Below are 26,352 nucleotides of genomic sequence, written 5' to 3' on the forward strand. Positions count from 1 at the left end.
TTGCTACACACAGCATGATGTTGCATCTTATTAACCTGTTGAGGACTAGTCCCGAGTGTACTCGGGTGTATGGGAAATGCGTGTTGTAGCAAAATCAGATCGTCCTCAGCGGGTTAAGGAAGCATCGGCTCTTAATAAATAAAATCAAACTTGGTACCCTGTGTCACTATTTAAAATAAAAAGAAGATTAAAATCCCTGCAATTGACAATGTAAAATAACCACCGCTGCCAAGGCAACAGGTAGACTATGATTAAAGGCATAATTTACCATTTGCAGATGAAACAAGAAACCAGCATTAGTGCTTCAAAATATTTCTAAAATGTGAGTTAGGGATAGAAACAAGTGCTGTGAAAATTTGAGTCCGTATAATCAATGTTAAGTATTGTTAAATACACAAAATGTGAACAATAGTTATAATAAGAATGCTTCCAGACTAAACCGTCCACAGTTATAGTTTAGTGAGAAAAATGCTGATATCTCCTTACACTTTAGGCTTTATTGTGAAAAATGTATATGATACGATGTTTTGTGATACAACAGACCTACACATATGCATCAAATGTGATATCTTGAACATTTTTTAAATGACTGCTCCCAAAGGTAAACTGGACCTTTAATCAGCTGGTGGGCATTCAATTTTTGCATTGTCAATTTCAATGATCACACTTAGCTGGTGGAGAGGGTAGGAGGGTATTAATGCTTTACAACATCCATGCAATAAACGCCCATCTGGATTTAGTGCTGTTGACTTAAACTCGCTGCCTTGCCTGCATATATGGGGCTTTTGTCTGGAACATTTAGACTCAATTTCAGCTAGAATTTTCTTGCAAAAATGGTTTATTTTTAAAAATGGGAAAAAAGAGAGAAAGCACAGAAGCTCAGAGCACATTAATCATAATACAGCGGAAAATGTTCCCCTGTGATCATGGAAAGTAAAAGAAATAAATGTTGCATGGCTCAGAACAATAGTTGCATTGCTCCCTTCTAATACTTCATGCCATCACACACCAGGGAGCTATACTATGACAAATTTCAGCACTTGTTGAAACCTGCAAAGTCTAACATCGCACACTGTGTTGGCTTTTCCCTTGACAATGGGTAATGCATAGCAATTGTAATCAATTCTACTCTGCCATGGCAGCAATAATGTATAGAGAGAAAAAGGGATGGGAGGGGGGAATTAATGTTTTCATCCTGTGTTCATATCTACTGAAGACTTTTCACAAGCACAAGGGGGTATGGGACACTGCACCCTTGGTGAAGAGAGCAGAAGTACATGTGTAAGTTTCAGATATACTTCAAACTCTGCCTCCAGTACTGATACATCACTTATGGCTGCAATGCAGATTTTGTCACATGCAACAGCTTACAGTTATTGAAAGGATATCCTTGTTTTTGTATTGCAGGTGTTTTTGTTTTTGTTTGTTTGGTGTTGCTGTTGTTTTGTTGTTGTTGTTGTTGTTTTGTGTTTTTTTTTTTGGGGGGGGGGGGGGGGGGGCTTTACACACAACCCCTGAGGGTTGTGTATAAAGTGTTTCAGGTGTTAGTCAGATACCTTTCACTAAAGGCATTTATTCTGCATACATCTAAAGATCAAAGGTCCTGAATGAGAGTAGACCAAACACACTCAGTACATTATACACATACTACTTATGCATACAAATGCTTACTCACCCACGCACACACACACATTCTTGTGTTTATGCATACATGCATACACCACAAACACGCACACACACACACAAACACCCTCACAGACACACACAGAGAGTGGAGAGCATATGCCTCTTGCTTGCCCTAGGTTTCCTCATTTTGATCGCATGCTTGGTTTGAACTGATGTTCAATTACCTATCTCCCTCTCTTTCTCTCCCCATCTCTTCCTCAATCTCTCATCCTATTTTCTCCTTCTTTCATCCTATATATCTCTCCTTCTCTCATCCTATATATCTCTCCTTCTCTCATCCTATATATCTCTCCTTCTCTCATCCTATATATCTCTCCTTCTCTCATCCTATATATCTCTCCTTCTCTCATCCTACATATCTCTCCTTCTCTCATCCTATATATCTCTCCTTCTCTCATCCTATATCTCTCCTTCTCTCATCCTATATATCTCTCCTTCTCTCATCCTATATATCTCTCCTTCTCTCATCCTACATATCTCTCCTTCTCTCATCCTATATATCTCTCCTTCTCTCATCCTATATATCTCTCCTTCTCTCATCCTACATATCTCTCCTTCTCTCATCCTATATATCTCTCCTTCTCTCATCCTATATATCTCTCCTTCTCTCATCCTATATATCTCTCCTTCTCTCATCCTATATATCTCTCCTTTTCTCATCCTATATATCTCTCTCCTTCTCTCATCCTTTATATCTCTCCTTCTCTTTCTCTTCCAATCTTTCATCTTCTTTCTCTCCCTCTGACTCACTGTCATCCATCTCTCTGCCTTCTTCTTAATCTCCTTCCCTCTCTTACTTCCTCTATGACTCATTTTCATATATCCCTCTCTCTCTCCCTATGTATATCTCTCTCTCAATTAATGTCTTCTTATACCACCCATCTTTCTCTTTCTCTCCCACTGAGATATACTACCTCTCTCCTCTCTCCCTCTCTTACTCTATCTCTTTCTCTCTCTATATATATATTCTATTTCTCTCTCTTCTAGTATTATGGATCTTTCTTGCCAGTACTCTTTGCACTTCCGGCTAACAGCCTCCATCTCGGATCAATACGATCTCTACCGCTCCACTGATCCCACTGTGGATCTTGTCCTGGGTAGAGCCTGCGATAATGATGGCCGCAAAGCACGATATAAGCACAAAAGACAGAGTATAACAAAAGAAAACACAGAAGGAAGGATGTTCACCGCTTTGTAGCTATTACGAGCATATCACTGCCAGATTGGACATCTCCAGTGGGGGCGCTGTGGTATAGTGGATAAGACTCCGACTCCCGATCGGAGGACCCGAGTTCGAATCCCGCCCAGTGCTTACGTCCTTGGACAAGATGTTTTTACCCACTATGTCCCTCTCGACCCAGGTGTATAAATGGGTACCTGGCAATGCTAGGGTAATAATGATAGCAGGGCCCTCTGGTAGAACAGTGGCAACACTGAAGAGGCTAACCTGGGTAAATAAGACCTTATTATTATTATTATTATTATTATTATCTCCTGGACGATTGAACCACTTGAATCTAGCATTCAACTGGTGGCAAATACTTGGTGTAGCATGAATACAGCCCAGTCACTCATGTGGGGTACAGACCTGTTCAACTTGGGTGTTGTTCTTTATGTTAATGGCTAATTCAGCCACAACTGTGGGGGGTGGGTCTTCAGTATCTACCTAACAATGATTGATTTATGCACTGACATAGCAATGCAACTGACTCTTTGCGTAACTGATAGAATCATCTTTTCTTCTTATTTTGGAAGCCCCACCCCCTCCCCGCTTCTGAAGACAGAAAATTTAGTGTTTTAAATCAAATAGGTCTACATACAGTTATACATATTATACAGGTATGACAGTTTGGATTCCCCCCCCCCCCAAATGTTTGAGTTTGAGGAAGATATCTATCTTGTATCTCACTTCAAAGTAGAAAATCTCCCTTACAACCATCTCTGGCCTAACATCTCAAAATTACCATGATACTGTATGCACATACAAGCCAGTGGTACTCACAGGGTTAAATCAAAGCAAGATACGCTGTATGTGCTATGTCATCACATTATCTGTATAAACTCGGTGATCATTAAAGGAAGAAAAAAAGACAACTTTGCAATATAACTTTAACATACTACAACTTTCATTTCTTTTCCTTGATATTGTCCCTGCAATGAAGTAGGCCAATTATATATCAATTTAAAACTAAACATCTGGCAAATTCATATCTGCCAAAAAGCAAAAATTATTTCCTCAACATTATGTGGCTTTCGTGATGACACATCACATACAGTAACGCACGCAATCAGATGCACATGCATGCATTTATACTCACACATAAGCACACATAAAGTATAAATGACACATGCATTTGTGCAACACAATACATACTCTATCTCTATGTGAATCTATTCATTTGCCACTTGTTAAAAAAAGCAAACGGTCTCCCTCAGTTGCAATTTGATATTAAGTGCAAGTGTAGGTACAACGTATCTATTGCAGGAGAAAATGGTGAAAAAATACAGGTGTTTCTTTACAGAAAAGCTCCCCCCCCCCCCCCATCCCTCAAGTGATTTACATATGCTGCAAAAACACCTGTGTGCGTGCAGTTCAAAGATGTCGTCATGGAAGAATTCTCAGAATTCTTAGCGGGCCGCTTCTCTTTTTGAACACATCCAAGAGGCCTGCGTCAGAAGTCAGAATCTCCTTGCAATGGCAAATTCCATTACGGTTTGCCTTTTTTATTCACACGGACAACATGCGAAGGCACTGGCTGTCTTGAAAATTCGTGAATCTTGACACTGCATAAAGAAAATACTTGCACCTGGACACCCTCAGAGACCAAGACGAAGAGCATTTCAACAGCCGTGCAGTGAGACTGACATCATTCATTGTGTAGCCAGTGTCAAAGTCATGGAAACTGATACCCACGTACCGCTGTCCCTTTGCTTCGCTGTCACGCATCATTCGTTTATTGAACATGGAGACAACACGAGCGCTACAAATAAAGCACGAAAAACAAGAAAGACACCTCTAACAAAGCGGGGAATTGGATTACTCAGCCGTTCTGTAGCATTCGGCGGGATTGCCAATTTGCAGATGGCTGGCCAGAAGTGTCTAACAATTGCTGTCAGACTGGTAAAGGATCGAGTCAAATGATTTTTAACTCGACTCTCCAATCTCTTCGTCTGGCCAGTGATTGGGAGAGTCAAGAAGTGCCCACTGTTCTTCAAGAGTCTATTCTAGCTTGTTTTTATATAGACATGGGCTTTTCTCTCAGATATTTTTTCTCTCTCTATATGGTATGATGTGGAATCAGGTAACATCCAAAGAGCATAGCACCAAATAGCTCTTGCTATTGACTATTTTCTGCCATATAGACCCGCTTTCATAATTCTCATTCCAAGTCACCTGCATCCATTCTGTTTTCCCTGAGCCTCTGCCCATTAGTGTATTTCTGAAGAGACTATACCAACAATGAGACTGACTGTTCTAAGACTTAACGATCAAGAAATGAAATCATGAAAAAAAAAAGAGAGAAATGTGTGTGAATAGAGAAGGTTTATGAAATCTTGTTTTTGAAATATGCTCACCATTCACCCCATGCCCTGCTTCATGGTGACCAAGGTTACGGTGCATGCACGCATTATTTCAGTATGACAAAAGAGCCCATCCATGCTTTAAATGCAGACTTTTGTCAGTGATGTAGGCAGCAGCAGTCAGGAGCCGTGACAGCAATCTTCAAGAATCTAACAATGACAATGAAATCCATCGATGACCCTCGGGCATCAGCCATTTTCAGAGCAGGCCGAAATGACAAAAAAAAAAGAAGGAAAGAAAGAAAAGAATGTAATGGTTCTGACTATAGAATCCAATCTCCCACGAATGATGCTGAGAAGTTCCTATTTATCGCCATAGCAACTAAGGATGCTCTCCTTTTTTTCTATTTGCAAGGTATGATAGGGTGAGAGAATGGGAAAAAATGAGGAGGGAAAAAAAATAGGTTAATAAAGGCAACTGGCTTCTACTTCTGTGCAGAGATGGGAGTACGAGATTTGACAGGCGGCAATTGTGTGGATCCTTTGACTGCCAAATTTCCTCTCAAAAATGTCAAACGAGTCCATTATGACCTTCGGATGCCATCAGCGATGACATGTACTGTGGCAAATGGGTCACAGGAGACACGAGCGGCAAGGGCATCGCCTCATTTTTTATTTTCGAGCATCTAAAATGGAAGACAAAATGATGAGGAAAAGGCGAGAGACGATTGAGAGAGAGGAAAATCGTGCTATATAGATTCGGAATGCAATGCTTGGTAAAATCTGCCGAGATAAAATTATACGTCGACTGCTCTACGGGTAGGTAAAATGCCCAGGGAATGTAGGTGATCCACGTAGCACAGTAGGAAGTTACAGCGAACTTCATTAGTCACCAGGATGTTACCAAAATGCACAAAAATTCCTTTTGCTTCCAACATGTTCTATTCCGATAGCCGGGTTTACGAGTCATCGACACAGAAAATCCCAGTGAATGAGCGGGTTTGCACATGAGCATTAAAAACCCACATATGAAATTGCAATCTATGTCCATGAAAAATCACGGCAAAATCCTGAAATGGTAGCATTTTACTTTTTTTCACACTTGACTTCTAAATGAACAAAGAAAATTATGTCCAGATTGTTTTCACAATGGAATTTGCAAGTATACAAATGATGCACAGGATAGAGTGCGTTAGTGGAGGCGTAGCGCACTCAAGGGTCTTTACAATTGTGAAACATGCACGAGGCGAAGCCGAGTGCATGTTGCACTACATTGTAAATACCCGAGAGTGAGCTGCGTCTCCACTAACGCCACGAAATAATCCTGTGCATCATCTGTTTTATAAAATGAGTCGAAAACTAACAACATTTTTTCACGTACCTTTGTGGATCAAGATGTCCAAAGATGTTCGTCCCAAACACGTCGCACTCGGAAAGTACTGTAAGTATAAGAGTATACGTACGCCGGGCCACACATGTTATGCACACAAGAAAGGCTGGCCGGCAGCCCTAAACTAGAAGTTGTTTACAGGATTGACAGCGCGTATAGTAGCGCGCGACGCACTTGTAACAACTGATTGAGTGCGCACTGCTAGTGCAAAACATTGTGACGTCGGCTGTGGATGTTAGTGAGAAATTAATACAAGCACACGTGGACTCATTTCAGCGCTTCCAATTGGCTACATCTTGAACCCATTTTATAATACATATTATCACACACATGTATGTGCAATAACTGCTTTAATCTTACACGTATAATGTAAAATTGTAATGTTTTAACCAAACCCATTGAGGACTAGTCCCGAGTATACTCGGGCAAGTGTCTATGGGAAATGCGTGTTATAGCAAAGTCAGCCTGTCCTCAACAGGTTAAAGTTCTCTCTTTGAAATTAGTTATATATCTGGTTCTTCTTATTTACTGCACTGTCTCACCAAAATGTTATTGCTCAAGTTATATGTATGCATACAAATTATTTTTGCCCAGCAAAACATTGTTAGCAATGGAGGTATTGGAATGGAGGTATTGGTGTGAGATTTGTACAAGCTGTAGGTATGTGACTGAATTGTACCATTTGCACAGTGAGAATACTGAGGCTATTAACCTTCACAATGACTTACCAAACAAACATCGAACAAACTCACAAACAAACAAAAACTGCACAAAACATCATGTTGTGGCAAAGGAAAACATGATGTGGACTTTTTCTTTTTCACGCGCATTTCCGTCTTGTTTTCAAAAGAACCAGGATCCTTAATGGGTTTTATTGCCCGTGGAGTGATGGATTGTGATTACCAGAGTGGAGGGCGAAAAAGACACAATCAAAAAAAAGAATACAGACAGACAGATAGACAGACAGACAGAGAGAGAAAGAAGCGGGCAAGGTTTTGGATGCCGCAAGAATGATGAATGCAGGCTGTAATCACAGCTGTGCCTCGGTAAAGGAGATGCACCTTCTTGTTGATGACCGCAAGCGCCACAAGCAACATGTTTCATCTTTTTCCCATTTACACTCCTGTTTCCCATCCATCTCCTTCATGTGAGCATCGAGACAATATAATGATTGAATGCTCCTACTATGACCAAAAAGAAACAAGAAGAAGGTGAGGAGGTAGAAGAGAATGGAGACAAGACAGCCTGGGGACTTTTTTAGAGTCAGATCTGGTTTGTCATCACATGTTCATTCCTGGATATGGATTATGATATATTCAAGTGTAACCTAATTTTTTTTTTTTTTTTTTTTTTTTTACAAAGAAAATATAATAGAGGCCTGGCAGGAGATGAACAGGTGTTTAAGCTCAGTGTTTTGATATATGATTACATAATCTGTTTTTTTTTTTTTTTTTACTTGGAATATATTTGTCAGAAGAAAAATAGATCATGCAACTCATTCCTGGATTATGGAGTATAAAATAAGTGTAACCTAACTCGTATCAAAAAAAAAAATAAACAAAAAGCCTTACAGGATATGAACAGGCATTCAAGCACAGTGTTGGCATATGATTACATATTTTTTCTTGGAACATAATTTGTCAAATAACCCCCCCCCCCCAAAAAAAAAAAAAGAAACAAAATATAAACTCTAACAAGACAGCTAAGGTGTTTAGAGTTAGTGATATGTTACATGTATATAGATATCTAGTGAGCCATTTTGTGACTGAATGAAGCATGCTTATATTTCTGAATTTACACACACAAAATACACCAAAGATAACCACTTATATGCCATAAGATAGTTGACTATATACCTAAAATGATATTGAACAGTAGGAATTCAAAACCTCTACTACTGTCGGTCACTTCCAATAATACTAGTTGTTGTGCACCTTTCCTACCGGTCATATGGTCAAGGATCCTTATTACCATCTGTCTAAACACCAGTAAAGTTTACAAACCAAAATCGAAAATCTCTCCCTTGGAAGCAGGTCTCTGTATTTTCTTTAAATGGTACATTTGACTCTGACAATGATAACCCCAAAAGAAGCATGATCATCATTTTTTTTTTTTTTTTTCAATTGAGATATTCATTTCTGGAGGATTTGACACAAGTTTATGCATTTCTATGCCCTTTTATACAACTTTGGCCAACCAAGAGTTGAAACAGGTAACGTACTACCCAAGCTTCACACCATATAGCACAAATGACGACAAGTGTGAATATAATCTCTGGGAGGGTGGGCAATATTTGTTACCGGTATGTTCCCCCTTAACACAAAACAAAAGCAAAGCATGAAATACAATAGTTCCTTTCATCTCTTACGATCTCAGAGGAAATATGAGAGATTATATGACACAATATCATGGACCATGTAATCTGCATAAAGAACATATCTTTCATATAACAAAATATAATTAGCATTGTCCCCAGTCCCTGGATGGAATTTCTCATGCTTGCAGTGAATGATTTGCATATATTTAGACATATATTCCATAGGCAAACAGCTGGAATACAGACTACAGCTGGCTCGCAACCCTCAGGAGATGGGGTCCCACTCACCGCCTGACACCTCATCACCGACTCCCAATTTGTCATGGGGCGCGTTGTGAAGCGAATTCGCTATCGTTTTCGGCAGGCATTAATCCTTCCCAGCCAGACTCCAGCATCACAGAGGGGAGAAAGCAATGAATCTATTAATCATAGCGCCATGAGATGAACAAAACCGTAATAAAATCAGCTGGAAAGCCCTTCCTGCATATAGGTACACGTAGTCGGAGGAGAGAATTTTCATATGCAATGAAAACTCTACAACATAATGATGTTATGCTAATGGGGTGGGGACATTTTTGGCACATACATTGCATACTTGGAACCTTTGTGCTGTAATAGGATTATCAGTAATTGTAAGTTGTTGTTTGTTTTTTTGCAACACGACAAGATATTTGACATGACATGGCAGTGACAAACAATGGCCGTCATTTTCTATATCTACTAACTTTTGCTTTCTTTCATTCTGCTTTCTGAATTACAAAGTTAAAAACATACCAAAAGACTGAAAAAATGGTGGTAACGCATTGTACATGTCCTGCCCACTATGTAAATATACCCAACATGATGTAGTATGGGGGAAAAGAGGTTTGCGGTAGCACCATGTGCACGTAGTCCTTGAAAGGACTGTTGGTTGTATAATGAAGAACCTAGAGAGATGAGGGTTAAATTTGATATACATGAGAGTATACATGGACAGGTACCTCTACACAAGATATGTTAACACTCATATTCAACCCACACACACACACACATACATTCAAACAGACACAAACACAGACAGACATGCCCGAAGGCAGACAAAACTACCCCTTCTTGGATTCTTGTTACATGTGACATTTGTAGGCAATTAGAGACCTGTTTAGCTTCTCAGCAGCGGAAGACATGAAGCCAGTTGAATTCAATCAGTTGACACGTACACTTTAATGTCTCTTGTCTGTTAGCTAGCTCAATTCCACAGTACTAATAACTGGCAAATTAGATGTGCTACGTCTGTCGAATGTGGAAAAGCGATTCGACAATCAACCCAAAACAAACATGTTTGTCTAGCCGGTACGGGTTCATTTTGCAAACGCTGTGGGATTGATCACTTTTCCATACGTATCCCAAATACAATTAGATAACAATTTAATACGATGCAATGTACACTTTGTATTTAGTGCTCGATTCCCTCTTAAATCGGTTCTGCAAAGAGTGCTGAAATTGAAAAGACACATTGACAAACGACACTGGCAGTAACTTTCATCAGTAGAGAAGAACTTTGGTGAGCACTACTAAATGTCTCATCGAGTGAATATTCAAACAATTTCAAATCAACAAATGATTACTGTACTCATGTTTGAAATATTTGTTGTGACATCCAAGACAAACTTGAGTTTTGTTAGCAACCATTCATCTGAAGGAAAAGAATACATTTTTGGATCTACTTTGTGGTTGGTCACATACAGTCCCACAGTAACCTTTTGATGTTGTGGAAGAGTAAAAGTTCACACAATATATTTCACTCAAAACTCTATGCGCCTTTAGAGAAACTCTAAGACGTGAATCAAACTTTGCAATTGCAAATGACATATTTCTGCCTTGATTGTCAAAATACTGTTGTTGTTTTGTTTTGTTTGTTTGGGTTTTTTTTTTGGGGGGGGGGGGGGGGGATACTGTTACAGCAGCACTAAGCTATTGCATGACCCATGGAATGGATACCCATCTGCAAACAGAGAAGTGGGGCATATAAAGAACAAGGGATATATATATATTGAGAGGCATAAAAGCTATAACCATATGCAAGTAATAGTTGAAAATGTTGCTGATGGGGACAAAATGACCCAGAACTGAGGAAATTGCTCCAAAATTCTGCCCCTGGCTCTCATGAATCTAGGCAGCTTCAACAGATCTTCAGTTTCACTTGCCGATAGATCTGTAATAGATTGAACTCTTAAAAGAAAGAAAAAGAAACAAAAAAGAAAGAGCCACAGAAAAAAAAGAAAAGAAAATGGAGATGGAGATAAAGAGAGAGATGAGGTCAGAGATAGACAAGAGGAAGATAAGATGTGAGGGAGACAAAATATAGAAGGGAAGGAAATGTAACACAGGCCACCTTTATCTAATGGCCTGCAGGTACAGCTACACAGAACTAAGGTTAATTCCAATGTGCCTAGCCACAGTTAACCACAATGTATGTCATGGTGATACTGCAAGTCTCCCCCTCTTTTACATGGATATGCAAAACCGAAAAAAAAAAAAACACATGCAAAATGCCTTCTGAGTGATCATTCCTTTATCCACATTCCATATATATTTCTCCCTTCTCCTGCTATTTTCTTAATTTCTTACATTTTTTTTTCCAACTGGGGAGCTAAATCAGGACTTATCTTTGAATGAATTCACTGAAGTTCAGTGTATACTTTCTGAAGATGGGATCAAATGATGAATTAAGCATAATTTTGTCCATCTGTGACAGCGAATTTTCTCTATTTTAGCCAATATTCCATCATATGGCCCTGATTAATATCACAGACATATGCTATGATGCAAAATGCGTATCTTGAAACACATCGGATTATTTTTTGTTTGATTCAGTATAACAAGCACTGCACATCTTATAAGACTATATATATATATTGTTTGTAATATAGAGAAAGAATAATGCATGGCAATTTGCAGCTATATGATCTTACAAATTGGGGAGTACTGCATGTGCAGCAGCATTTACCATATTCAATAGCATTGGGAAACTCAGAGAAATGTCGGATAAATTTTCAGGAGAATTCAATTCAAAATTTGACATTTCGCCCACTCTTCAAGAAATTGGAAATACATCTCCCTAACAGCCCTTCCCCTCCCCCAATATTATTTCCACCTCTTCCAAAATGGCTTTTCAAGAGAAAATGGACCCATTGTGGCTGATATGACTCAAAATACAATATCATTCTTATTTCTCATGTTCACATCACTTCTACAACAAGTACACACTCAGTAAACTTGAAAGAATTTATAAGATATTGCCATGGGGAGGAACTGTTTCTTCTTTTTTCCTTTTTTTTTTCCTGAAAGATATTGCTGGCTACGAATGTATATGAAAAAAAAAATGTCATGATGAAGCACATAGCATTGAATGTGACATTATAGAAATTGCAATATGATCTCTGAAACTAGAACATTTTGTTGCTGTTGCAGTAAAGATATATGTCTCAACTCTTTCATCTTATTGCAATATTCAGATATGGAAAGATATTCTGCCAAACAAATTCATATATCAACCCTTCCGGGATCACAATTTCAAATGCCATTGACTTTGTGTACAAGCATATATGTTGACAAGAGTGACAGTGTTAAAGGAGCATGCACAGCCTCTCTTGCAATATTGCATGTCATTTCCATGGTATTCCATCAGCAGAAAGCAGCAAAACACACACAGACATACACACACAAACAAACAAACAAACACACACACACACAAACAGACAGATAAGACCTCTGGAGCACCAATTGGCCGGTAAAGTAAAAATAGGGCTATTACATCTGGTAACAAAATTTCGCCACTTAAACCCCTGTTTGCCAGACCTTAGTGTACCCTGTATTATTCCTATGGGAAATTATATTGGATGCAACAGGTTAAGGCAGAGACTTTACAAAGGTCATTGTACAGGACTACTGTAGGTACAAATTACCTTAGTGTGTACTAGTACGTTGTGGCTTTTTAGTGCAGCAATCGTAATTGATACATGTGCTTTTGTCATCAAGAATCCAGATAATTTCTGTACAGGGAATTTCCTCATACATGTAAAGGTATGGGGTGATGTTTATCCAACTAAACTTCTTCATACCATAAGGATTGAATGTACAAATATCTTCATATCTTGGCTATCATAACCTGTGTCAACTTTCATGAATAACCCTGCTTACATTGCACTACTTGAGTGCTTAATCTGAATACATAAAATGGTTCGAGAGTAATTCTTTGGTAAGTGCTTCCAATATTGACCTTAACCCACATGACCTTTAACCCCATGGACTCTTCAATCTGGGCAGATCATCTCCACTAATGATGCTCATAGCATAAGTCATATGACTACCTGTCATCCTAAGTTGTCATGGTAACAAAAATGACACAAGAAGTGAACAACAGCCAAAGGATGATAGAATGACAACTGAAAAGAGCAAAAAAAAAAAACAACAACAAAAACCTTTGTCATAGAAAATTAATCCACACTCGAAACATTTTTTTTTTGTCTCAGCCATAATCATGCTACTGGATGATACTACATTCACATCCTACACTTTTTGTCATGTGACAAAAACATACATGGGTGATGATATTCTTAAACCATATCTATAATCAAATTTGAATAGCCCAGTGCTTTCTTAACATTCCTTTTCTCTTTTTTGTTTTTTTAAATTGTGTTTGTCTGTAACAAGTTGAATCCTACTAAGAGGTGTACAAACAAAGGCTCCATCCATTAACTCATTTTAGTTGCAGTGTACATCGGTGGAGTAAAACGACACTTTCCACTACTCTCTCCTCTCACGCAGGATGTGATTGAATTTGCTTTGGGATATGGAATTATAAACTCCCAGGGGAAGTAAGTGAGAAAAACAATTAGAGCTTTTGGACTTGAACACACTGTCTCTCTTACCATTCAATCCCCCCACCCCAATGCTGTCTCTCATCAGAAAAAAAGAGAATTTCTCACCGAATGTCTGTATAACATGATCCCATGCCTAACAGGGCCGAAGAAGGCATACGTGTGTGTCTGTGTGTGCTTATATGTGTGTTAAGTATTGATCTACGTGAGGGTGATCAGCTCTGTAGGATAGAGTGACAGTTATTTTTTTTTTCTCACTCTCTTTTTTTTGGGGGGGGGGGCTCCCATCCCACTCCAATGATGAAGGTATATTACTGGAAAAGAAGAAGATGAAGAAGAAGAAGAAGAAGAAGAAGAAGAAGAAGAAGATGAAGATGATGATGATGATGATGATTGTGATAATGATGATGGTGATGATGGTGATGATGGTGATGATGGTGATGATGATGATTGTGACAATGATGATGGTGGTGATGATGGTGGTGATGATGGTGGTGATGATGGTGGTGATGATGATGGTGATGATGGTGATGATGGTGATGATGATGATTGTGATAATGATGGTGATAATGGTGATGACAATGGTGACGATGGTGACGATGATGACGGTGATGATGACGGTGATGATGACGGTGATGATGACGGTGATGATAACGGTGATGATGATGGTGATGGTGGTGATGGTGATGATGGGGATGATGGTGGTGATGGTGGTGATGATGGTGATGATGATGATGATGATGATGATGATGATGATGAAGAAATGGCCAAAAGGTAGTCTTACAAACTGAGATGGGTGGATAATCACAAGCACACTAACCCCCACAAGTGTAACTTAACTTGTATAAAAACAAAACAAAACAAAACAAACAAACAAAAAACCTGACAAAAGCCTGACAGGATATGGTAGGTGTTTAAGCCCAGTGTTGGCATATGATAACATATTTTTTCTTCAATTTGTCTCCCTCTACAAATTAAATTTGTTAAGATCACTACTGCTGATCTATAAATTAAGAAACATGTCAGAAAAAAAGGAACCAGTGGGAATCGTAACAAATTTAATTTGTAGAGGGAGATAAATTGAAGAAACTCACAGCTGGACCTTCACCCCCTCTGAATAATATCTTTCTTTCATTTATATTTTTTCTTGGAATATGATTTGTCAAATACCCCCCCCCCCAAAAAAAAAAGAAGAAGAAAACATCATCAGCCCATCACACTTGTTTGATCATCAAAGCCATTCCTTTCTACATTAAGTTAATACAATATCTATAGATAACACAATTAGACATGTGTAAAAATAAAAAGACAAATCTTTTTTCCGAAGTAGCACATAAGTTTGCGATGTAGATAATAAGAACGGGAAGAAGAATATAGAGAAGAGAGAGAGAGAGAGAGAGAGATGGAATACAGAACAATTCATATGGAACAAGGAGAAGAAACAAGATGGCATTGGAGTAAGGAACCCATGCTTATACTTAATGGATGCCCAAGAAACTTGTTAAATATCAAACATATTCCTAATCTATGGTAGCTTCAAAATGCCAACAAACTTACACTTACAAGGACAAATCTATGATTGATGCGATGCCATATCCAATTATACAAATTGATTGGTTCCATTTCCATTTGCTGATTCCTGACAACTAAAAAAAAAAAAATGAATACATTTTTCAAAGAAAAATATTAAGGTGTATGTTTTATTTTATCTCCTAAAATGATAGGAAACACACAGAGTTAATTATGAGATTTCGTTTTGTAGAGGGGGAGGGGTGGAGGGGGTTCTTTCAAGGACATTATTTGAAGTATTTACATTTTCTGTCTGTTTTATTTATCAACATCGACAGTTGATTTTCAGTCTGCAAAAATTAGGGACAGTACCTTCTGCAACCACATATACAATCAAGGGTTGTTTACAAACTATTTCTAGGCCAAAGGCACTAATGCATTCAAACCATTGATTCTGTCTGCAAAAACCATTTCAAGAAGATTCCTTCCTGTTTTTCTTCTTTTTTTTTCTTTCCTTTTTTTTTTTCTTGCATGCATGCTGTTTCAGGGAAACTCGAGCTCTTGATTGAAATGCGACATATTCTGGCCAACGTTTCTTTAGGGGACATTCATGGAAATTTTCAGGCAACCATTTCTTTGGGGATACCGATGGGAATTTTGAAGGGACATCCCCCTGCCTCCCAATTTCATAACGATGTGTCAATCTGATTTTTAAATACTTCCCTCTCTTTCTCCCCCTTTCTCTATCTCCTTTCCTGTTTTCGCCCTATATCTTTTGTAATGACAACTATACCTACTAGAAATTCTCTCAGATCACTACCAAAATTTAATATCTGTTCCTTGTGTCACTATCAACTTTTCCTGTAAGTTTCACCTAAATCCATTCTCAAGGTTTTGAGTTATTTTGTAAACAGACAAACCAACGCTGATGATCATTAAACCTCCTTCCTCCTTGGTGGAGCTAACTAAGCTGACTCCCATTGTTACACAGTCCTCGGGATCATCCACTTTATCTTATAATAGCTGAACAATAACAAAAAACAAATATGGAAAGATGATAATTTGGGAACCTGAATCTTGACTTGTTGTATTGAGAATTTTGTTATGACCATATTCATAACAAAAGTGCAATGCATCGCTCTTTCTTTCTTTCTTAACCTGCTTAAAATCAGCTGATTTGGCTATGATGCCTGTTTTCAATAGACATCTGCCTGAGTAAACTCGGGACTAGCCTTCAATGAGTTAACTGCTTGATATCCCTTTGGGATCGACACTCAAGCTTCACAGCAACATTTGCACTTTCTCTTCCAACAAGGGGAGAAATATTGCAGTTGGTACATATCACACTTCACAATTAATCCAGGTCTCAAATTCAGCAGTGGCCCAGGGCCACTAAAAACTGATGTTGGGCCACCAATTTTTCATTTTAATGGCCCAATTGGGCAGCTACAATCCACAATGAATTTTCTATTTTCTAATATTTTGGGCCACTACATTACTTTGTCTATCCATGGCTATTTCAGATTCAATGATTTTACTGGCCCAAATGGGCCACCAAAGAGAAAAATGTTGATGTCAGGCCCAGATTAATCATTACACAAAATTATAACTGGTAACAATAGGATGCAGAAAGTCAAAGCATTAGGTGTTTCTGTATGTGTTTTTTTTTATTTTTCTATTTATAATGCAATTAGATATGCATCGTCAGCAATGAGCTGACATAGAAATTAACGCTTAACAGCAGTTGCATTCTTTATGAAATATAAACCACATCAAATTCTAGACATGATTGCCATTGTGCAAAATGTCCCTCTAAGGTACCAATTAAACTCTGAATGATTTCTTAGCCATACACACACATACACACATGAAAAGATGTCAGAGCTAAAAATAAAAGGAAAAGAACAAAAAAGGATGGTTCTTTTGTACATATGACAAATTTCTGCAGAACAATAAGCTTTCCCAAGCTTTGCTACAAGTTACACCTGCAACAGAAATCTACCTTTAGGCAAATGGTCAGCATTAGGTCACCTTCAGGCATATATATATATATATATATATATATATATATATACATATGAAGAGTTTGTTTGCACAAACCGATAAGTCCATATTTGCCAAATGGAGATATTTGGGATTAATAGTCAAGAAAAATACAGAGAATAATAAAAATAAAAAAATTGCTTCTTTTGACCATAACTTTTAAAATGTACCTTTATATCTAGTGACCGATAAACCATTTAAAAGGTATTATTTTGTACTTTATGACAGAGACTGTACTTCAAAATCTTCAAAATCTTCAAAAATGGACTTATCGGTTTTTGCGAACAAACTCTTCACACAAATATATATATTCTTTTTCTAGTAGGAATGCCAGAAAAGATTTGAAACTTTTGAAGGTTGTGATTTCTCTTTTTTCTTATCTGTTTCTTTTTTGTCCTCCACATTACACTACTCATACTTCATGATAGAAAGCTATTATAGATTAGTCATAGCTTTTGCATTTCTGCATGGGCGTATAAATGGAGTTTTCCATCAGTCTCAAACTACACACAAAAAAAAGAAAGAAAAAAAGAAAGAAATGCAAAGTGAGAACATGATTTGGAAAAAAATAACGTATGGATTCTTGAAATAGCATTTTGACTATATTATCTTTTTTGTTTTGTTACAACCGTCATGAAAGAATTATTTCATTTTCGTTGTATTGTATATTCTCCTGGGAGATATGATTTTTTTTTTTCTTTTGAATAATGGACGCTGCTGTAACACACTCCGCGATCACTCTCGAAAATCGCCCAGGAGAGTAATAGTCCAATCAAGAGCAGGGACACGCTCGTATCAAGTTTCGCGACTTGCCTGCTCATCTCTGCAAGATCCCATTCTTGATTAGATGTGATACATGCGATATATTCTGCGCCCGCAATTACACCTCGCTCAAAGTTCATGGGAACTACCCTGTAATTGGTAGAGTGCAGTACAAGGGGCATAGCACATACCCTCCCCCATCTTTTGAAATGAAAGTAAAAGCAAATAGAAGGTAAGAATTAAACTTCTTTGATTTCAGAAAAAAACAAAACAAATAAACATACTTCTCATGATTACAGATTGAAATGAAATATTTGAAGACAGGAGAGGAAAAAAGATCACATCATATATATTCAAAGGGGGTATCAAAATCTTTAGCATTTCAAATAATCAATGCTTTTTGACTTCTCAGTTGCACTACTGCTCATCCATTTAATAAATCCAGGTTTGTTTTAAAAAAAATAAATAAATAAATTCGTACAAATGCACATACACACAATTCTACAAACAGTCCCACTAGTGTAAAAATATGTGGGCTCAGTTTGACAGGCAAAGGGTTAAATAGTGCTCAAAATGCCAAGGGCATGGGCACAAATACTCGAAAATGTGTCATAATCATTTCCAGGCCTAGCCACTGGACCATGTGCACCATACATGGCTATATGATCTCGGACCCCACTACTGAATGCTTCCAAGGAAATGCTCAGGCCGATAACAAGAGTGAGTCAACTAGAATCTATTCCACTTTCCATCAAAAAGGAGAAGACATATAAAAAAAAAGAAGAAAAGATTTGAGCGTGTTTCCAATAATTCATGATCAATTTAATGATGCTACCACTGCCAGAAGGAAAAAAAAAGACAGGAGCACAGGTTTATCAAAAGCATTTTGCTTCAACTCATTTCCTTAAAGGACAAGTCCACCTTCATAGACATGTGGATTGAGTGAATGCAGCGATATTAGTAGAACACATCAGTTAGAGTTTGAGGAAAATTGGACAACCCGTTCAAAAGTTATACATTTTTGAAGTTTCTGCTCAGTCACTGCTGGATGAGAAGACTAATACAGCTTGTGATATCACATGTGCACAACGATATAAAGAAAACATAAAGAAAATTCAACATGTTTTCACTTTTCTCGCATAATAAAAGAACGCTTGACTTGTCTCTTTCAGAAGGCAGGGGGAATAAAATTACCCTTAACATACGCCAGTAACAAGTCAAGGAAATGTGCACTTTTTAAAAAAAATAAAGATATGTGAAATTCTTTTTATGTTTTCCTTATATTGTTGTACGCATGTGACATCACACACTGCAGTAGTCTTGTCATCCAGCAGTGACTGAGCAGACATTTTAAAGATTCATAACTTGTGAACGCATTGTCCGATTTTCCCCAAATTTCACTGATGTGTTCTAATGATATTGCTGCATTCACTCAATCCACATGTACATGAAGGTGAACTTGTCCTTAAAAAAAAAAAAAGTAAGATGGAAAAAAAAGTAAGATGGAAAAAAAAGATGGACAATATATCCTGTTATCCCAAGAAATTACGAACCATAGGTCTTCTTTGACCTTGCTTGTATGATTTCAAAAATGTCAAAAGAAGGGTCCACTGCTTCAAGGACTCATTATTTTCAACAAAGCAAATCAAATATCGAAGCTACTGCCCAATGTATGCTATGCTTTTTTTCCTGGACTGTAAGAAGCAGTGAGAAGTAGGTCACTTGCTGAAAGCATTTGCCTAGTCCCATACATATGATTTCACGTCATAAAATTGTATGTTTTGAATTGCATTATAAATCATTCCCGAGAGTAACTAGGTGTCTGTGTGGGTGAAATACTGCATTGCCACTAAGGAACATTATCCAAACACGGCCTCTGGCTTCCAATAGTGTTAAATGATTGTTTCAAGATCCGTAACGTTTAAGGACACATTTAAAAGTAATCTCCATACCCTTGAGCTGACTGATGGATGTACATACAAGACAGGCATATTTCATATACTTGATTTCTATTCAATGACTTTAAAGGGTACATTCTATTGTCAACAAACCTCTGGCTTTCACTGAATTGTACCTGTTACACTTTGTAAACATTTTATATTGTACTTCCAAATGATTCTAATACTGAATAAATGTATGAATGACAATGAATTGAACTGGGTATCACTGCATCACTTTGCTGGTGGTAACATCCTGTGTGTGAACTGACATTTTCACATTTACTTTTCTTCTCAAGTTATTTGCCATGATGCAATGACGTAAAAAAAAACTGTAAAGTTTTACAATTAGTACATGGTGGGGGAATGGGGATGGGGGGGATGGGGGCAGTGAGGTAGGAGAAATCCAGGCACCTTTGCTAAATTGCATCTCAATTGGTATGCATTGGCCAAACTAAATGGAACACACCCCTCCCTCCCGCCCTGTGCCACATGAACAAATTGACGGGATATCAATGTTGACACCACTCTTTTCTCGGGCTCCCTCAGCCGTATCGCTTCAACCGTCAAATGTTTGCCTCCATCGTGAATCTGCTGGCCTAATGATGACCAGCTATAATCAATACACCAAGAATAATTGTTTCATCAATATTTGCCATCTCACAGCACTGCTACCTGAAGACGTTATAATGCCTACAGGCCAAACATAGGGTCTTAACTCTACAATGTACTAACGGAGGCAAATGGAATGGAGAAAGACAGATAGAGAGAGAGAAAAAGAAATGGAGAAACAGCAAAAGAGTGACAAAAAAAAAAGACTTAAAGGGATGGTATAGTATTGGTGGAGATGAGAATTGGGCTTTTAACTTTTCGTGAGATCACTTATGAAATAGTACAGAGCATATATACCATTTTAAGAGGAATCAAAAGCTTATGTGATGAAAATCGATTTTGGAATTTCTGTGACATCCAAAAACAGAGTAAAAAAAAGGGATCCTAACAAAAGGGGGGTCGACTTTTTCTCAGGAACGCTGGCTTATTTTTTTATCTTTTTGGATATCTCAACCACTTTAAAATTGATTTCCATCAAATAAATGTTGAATCCATCTTGGAATTACATGTTCTTTCATATTTCATGACAGGTTTCTCATTATATCACCAAAAATATTAGAAATCTGAAGTTAACCAAAACTATATGCTCCCTTTAAAGAGAGGGGGAAAAAAAGCCCAAAACAAAAATGGAGTTTAATAGGGAGAGCTAGAGAGGGATTGAGATAATCATTATAATGGCAAATCTAGCTCATGCCTACCTTTAATGCACAATAATGATCCTGCACATACTACATGTTTGCATGCAGATTGATTAAGATTCCCGCACAGAAAAAAAAAAGATGAGAATGAGAAAGAAAGAGAAATAGACAGATAGGGAAAGAGATGGACAGAACGAGGGATAGAAAAAAAAAGAGAAAAAAAGCATGCTCCTCATCATTTCACAGACCTACATCACACACACCCATGCCCTGTCCTTGATGCTTTTATGCACTCATTAGGGTTATTGGAAATGAGACTGGGTATGTTATAGTGTATTAACAATCTCGGGGGGCCAGTACTGTTTGTTCAATACACAACTCTGGAATCCAGCTTTTAATAATGAAAGTGCTTTTGACTGTGTTTCACAGCTCAGGGAATCATGAAGTTAAAACAAGTGCGCAGGACTGTCAAATGGCGCTGAAATGATTAATCTGCACAAGTATGAGATTGGAGTATTTTGATTAATCTCTGTGAGGTACAATGTATAATAATACATGATCAAAATGAATGTATGAAAAAGTATATGCTAATTCCACTGCACTTTGGTACTACACCATTTTGCCCTGACCATGCATTTCAATATTGCTTTTCATTCATTCATTCATTCCTCCTTTTTCCCCTTTTTTCCTTTTTGTTGTAATCCCTAGACTGCATAAAACTAACAAAATTATGACTTTCAACCTTTTGGTTGCTTATTCATTTGCATAGGTGTGTGTTCCATGTGCAAAAACCTTTGAAAAAGTGTAGTAATGATTAAGGAGATCTTTTGTCCAACAAGTTCCTAACATACTTTGTGTTTTCAATCAATATGAAATCTTATTACGATTTTTTTTTCTACAAGATGAATTGATAAAGAAAATGTCTGCAACTCTTTGAAATAAGTTGATTCGTTACACAATGACCGTAATATGACAAGTAAATTGCAAGCATTGTCCGTTTACACAGCGATAAACCATATATTCCCTCTTTATTCCCATTGAGGACGAGTCCCAAGTATACTTGGGCAGCTGTCTATGGGAAGTGCGTGTTTTAGCAAAATCAAACTGTCCACAATGGGTTAACAGTTTTACCAGAAGTCTCTGAAAATGAGGGCTGCTGCTTTTCAGTATATCTCTAGCTTAGAAGTTAAATTTGAAAATAAACAGCATTCATAAAGACAATGTCTACCACTTTTTGAAATGAGCTGATTCTTTACACAATGACTTAAAGCAACACAGATAAGAATTCAATCAATGTTAGCTCCTTTAAAAATATCTGACATTATTCATAATTCAATTGCACTTGTTTCAAAATGGCTATTGTGGAATCACAAGCACCCATTCTGTACATGAACATACAAATGTATGAGTGCACATCATCAGGAATGGGTGAGTGAATATGTACATATGTGCACTTTAGAATATGACATACGCAAATACATCCCCCGCAGATCGGCCAAATCTTTGGATAGGGATTTTCCAGTACGTGTGCATACCATCCTCAGAATGATAATTGAAACAAGATATTGCTGTGCCCTCATTAGGTGTATGTGCATTGTGATCGACAGGCCCACTTGAGACAGAATGCATTATTTCTTGATTCTATATGCAAAAGGTTTGTATTTTGAATGGATGACACTATTAGGCTGGTAAAGATGTCACACCTTTAAAAACATTACCTGTAGTACTGGTGGGTACAAATTCACTTAACCCCTTGAGGATGGTTTGATTTTGCTACAACACGCATTTCCCATAGACACTTGCCCGAGTATACTCGGGACTCGTCCTCAACGGGTAAAAGGGAAATTCCCTTCTGACATCATGTTGTTTTGCATAAAACCTGACAAATCAGAAAAAGAACATGAAAATGAATATGATAAGGCAAATGGCCCAAGACACAATGCGTTCTTTCTTTATTCAAAACGTGAAAGGCGTGTATTTTGAATGGATGACACTATTAACTTGGCACACACACCATACCTTTAAAGTATTATCTGAAGTTCATGTACTGGAGGATACAGATACATTTAAAGGGAAATTCCCTCCTGATATAATGCTGCTTTGCATAAAAAACAGACAAATAAGAAAAGTAGGTCAGTGAAAATTTTTCAAAAAAAATGGACACATTTTAAAAGTTCACATGAAAGGCAAATGGCAGCTGTGCGTTAACTAGGAATTGAGGGACTCTTCATTCCATTTGCCCCCCCCCCCCAAAAAAAAAAAAAAAAATCATACCAATTTACCATTTTTCTCCTGAGGAAAAAAAAATTAATCTTTTGACCCATTCTTTGTACTATATATTCAGAACAACACATTTATGTGTCTTCCTCAGCAGACGAGTCTTGCCTGAGCCCAAACGGTTGACGAAAACAAAAATTTATGAAATTGCGCACAAAACAAATGAAGAGCAGTTCAGCTCCAAGATCACATGGAGTTGCCACTTTGTCTCATTCTATAATCTTTTTTTTTTTTTTTTGCAATGCAAAACTTTTTTATCAGTGCGATTATTTCCCCTGATCGATTTCCAATGATCTACTTCTCTGATTTTTCTGTTTTCACACTTGTAAAGCAACATGATATCAGGACAGAATTTCACTCAAAAAAAAAAAAGAAGAAAAGCCAAGGAATACTCTAAAGCAGTAATACTTCCAGAAGTGGGACACCTCTGATGACCTACACTGTACGGTCTTGCATCATACAGAGATGAAACTGAATGCAAAATTGAAATTTATACCAATCTCTATAGCTAGGCATGTGTACTCCATGAGCTCAAATCAAGGGAAATTCCTCAGGATGTAGGATTTTTACATGGTTAGAAATCTCTCAGCATGAATATACAGGGAAAAAGACTTAAAAAAATCCTCCTCGTCCATCAGATACTGAGGGGAAAAAAGTTCAGTGCATAGGGCAATCAACCTCTTCAATATACTCAATATTTTCAATATCAGTTAAAGGTCAACTTATATGTTCTCCCTAGGTACCTTGATTGGTATAGAAGGGAATGGATTGATTCGACACACTGCACACTGTGTGTGTGTATATGTGTGAGTGTGTGTGTGTGTGTGTCTAAAACTATATACTGAACCCCTGTATGCACTTCTTGGGTATTGCACATCCATACTGTCACAGTACTTGGGACATGAGATCACAGAGACAGGAGCTAAGTACATTTTATATACACCTAAGTTGGTTAAATACATCCAGGGCAGCCTAGAGCTTACAGAGCCATGTGCATGCTATCCCTGTTTAATAGGGTAGGTTTCATTTTTCTTCTGTGGATGGCAGGCATCACCAGAGTATGAGGGTAAGTTTTTGGTTCAAAATTCTCCCTCATGTTTAATAGCAACTTAAAAAGAATCTCGATTTCATTATCTGTCATCATTTGGGATCGAGTAAGAGCAAAGAAAATCTTTTCAAGATGCATGATTCTATAACTGGGAATTCAATCACACAAAATAGCTCCTTCACAGATGTTTCTTATTGTTGTCTGTAACTTTAGCTGATTTCTTTCCTTGACCCCTCCCCCCCCCCTTGATTGGCCAGTACTTCAAAGTACAAATTCTTTTCATTAGCATGATCGATTCTGTTCCTTGATGTGACTGCTCGACCCAAAATAGAAGTATAACCTTTTGGAAGAGTACCGACCAACTTCACAGCATGTTTGAATGGAAACTGTAAGAAAGGGGTGGGTGGGTTATACAATGATTGTTCACTGTCATAAAGCATGCTCCAAAAAAACTCATTCCCACTATACAGGGTACACTCAGAGTCTCCAGTAGGCTACTCGACCTTTAAGAATGACCTAGTAGGGACAGTCATAAAAATTTCAATTTGTTTCTCATTTGCAAGCAGTGAGAGAGAGAGAGAAGAGGGAGAAGGAGTTTAAATAAGCAGGTTGCAATCTATTCCTGCGATAACCATGCAATACAGAACAAAATGATAATATTTGCTGACATATATATATATATATGTATATACATACAAACATACACAAACACACACACATACATACATACATACATACATACATTGGGCTGGACATTAGCGGTGGCCCATGGCCAACTTAAAATTGATGCCAGGTCACAAAATTTCCTACATGGCAATCTTTTGGTGGCCCGAAATATTGGGCAGCTACATGTGTGATTCAAAATGGATTGTAATGTTTTCTTTGATTTGGGGCCAACGCACTTCTCTTTTTGGCTTCCCAAATGTTACATTTAACAATTTCAGTGGTCCAAAGATGCCACGACAGAAAAAAAAAAAAAAAATTTATTGTCAAGCCTTCATACACATCTGTGTGCATGTATACATGTATATATACATCAACACAAACAGATATGTACACACACACATGTGCATATGTATACATACAAATAACAATCATGAATAAGACACGGCTTAAAATATCAGGCTATCCCTGAAAAGATAAGAATAATCATCATTGAAAAAAAAGAAGAAGAATTAAACAGATCTTTGAAAAAATATATGAGTTAAAGAATATATTCATGCAGAATTAACTTCTGCTATATGAATTAAAACTGTCACAAAATGTACATGATTTTAGAAAAATAATGACAAACATGCATTGTCAAAAGTCTTTAATTCAGTATTTACAAAATTACAGTAATAAGGACTGAATTTTTTCTTTAATATACTACCTACTGATTTGCGGCATTAACAATTTGAATATAGTCCTTGTGATGTGGTTGGACTTTAAATTGGAGCCAGTGGTGTCAGATTTACACTCTCCAGGCAGGAGTAGAATGCTAAATGGTTATCAAAAAACAAACAAAACAAGCAAAACATGCATGATGGCTACTGAAGCCGCAGCACAGATGCAGCGAGTTCTTGGAATCAGCCACGCAAGGCATTTGATTTCAACGACATAAATGTGAAGCTCATGAGCAATTATGGAACGGCTGAAATATGAGCATCACATACTGCATTAGTGCAAGAGGAAAGGAAGTGCACCAACATACACAGACACACACACACACTCACAAACCCACACTCACACACACACATACAAACAAATCTG

The 26,352-nt window shown here is 37.6% G+C and overlaps 1 protein-coding gene across 1 annotated transcript in view; it reads right to left on the reverse strand.

The window, feature by feature from the left end:
- Positions 1-26,352, reverse strand: part of LOC140239172 (sarcospan-like) — a 131,132-nt gene that overhangs the window by 64,380 nt on the left and 40,400 nt on the right. The window lies entirely within an intron of this gene.

The sequence above is a fragment of the Diadema setosum genome, chromosome 2 (genome assembly GCF_964275005.1).
Source record: "Diadema setosum chromosome 2, eeDiaSeto1, whole genome shotgun sequence".
NCBI classification, from domain to species: Eukaryota; Metazoa; Echinodermata; class Echinoidea; order Diadematoida; family Diadematidae; genus Diadema; species Diadema setosum.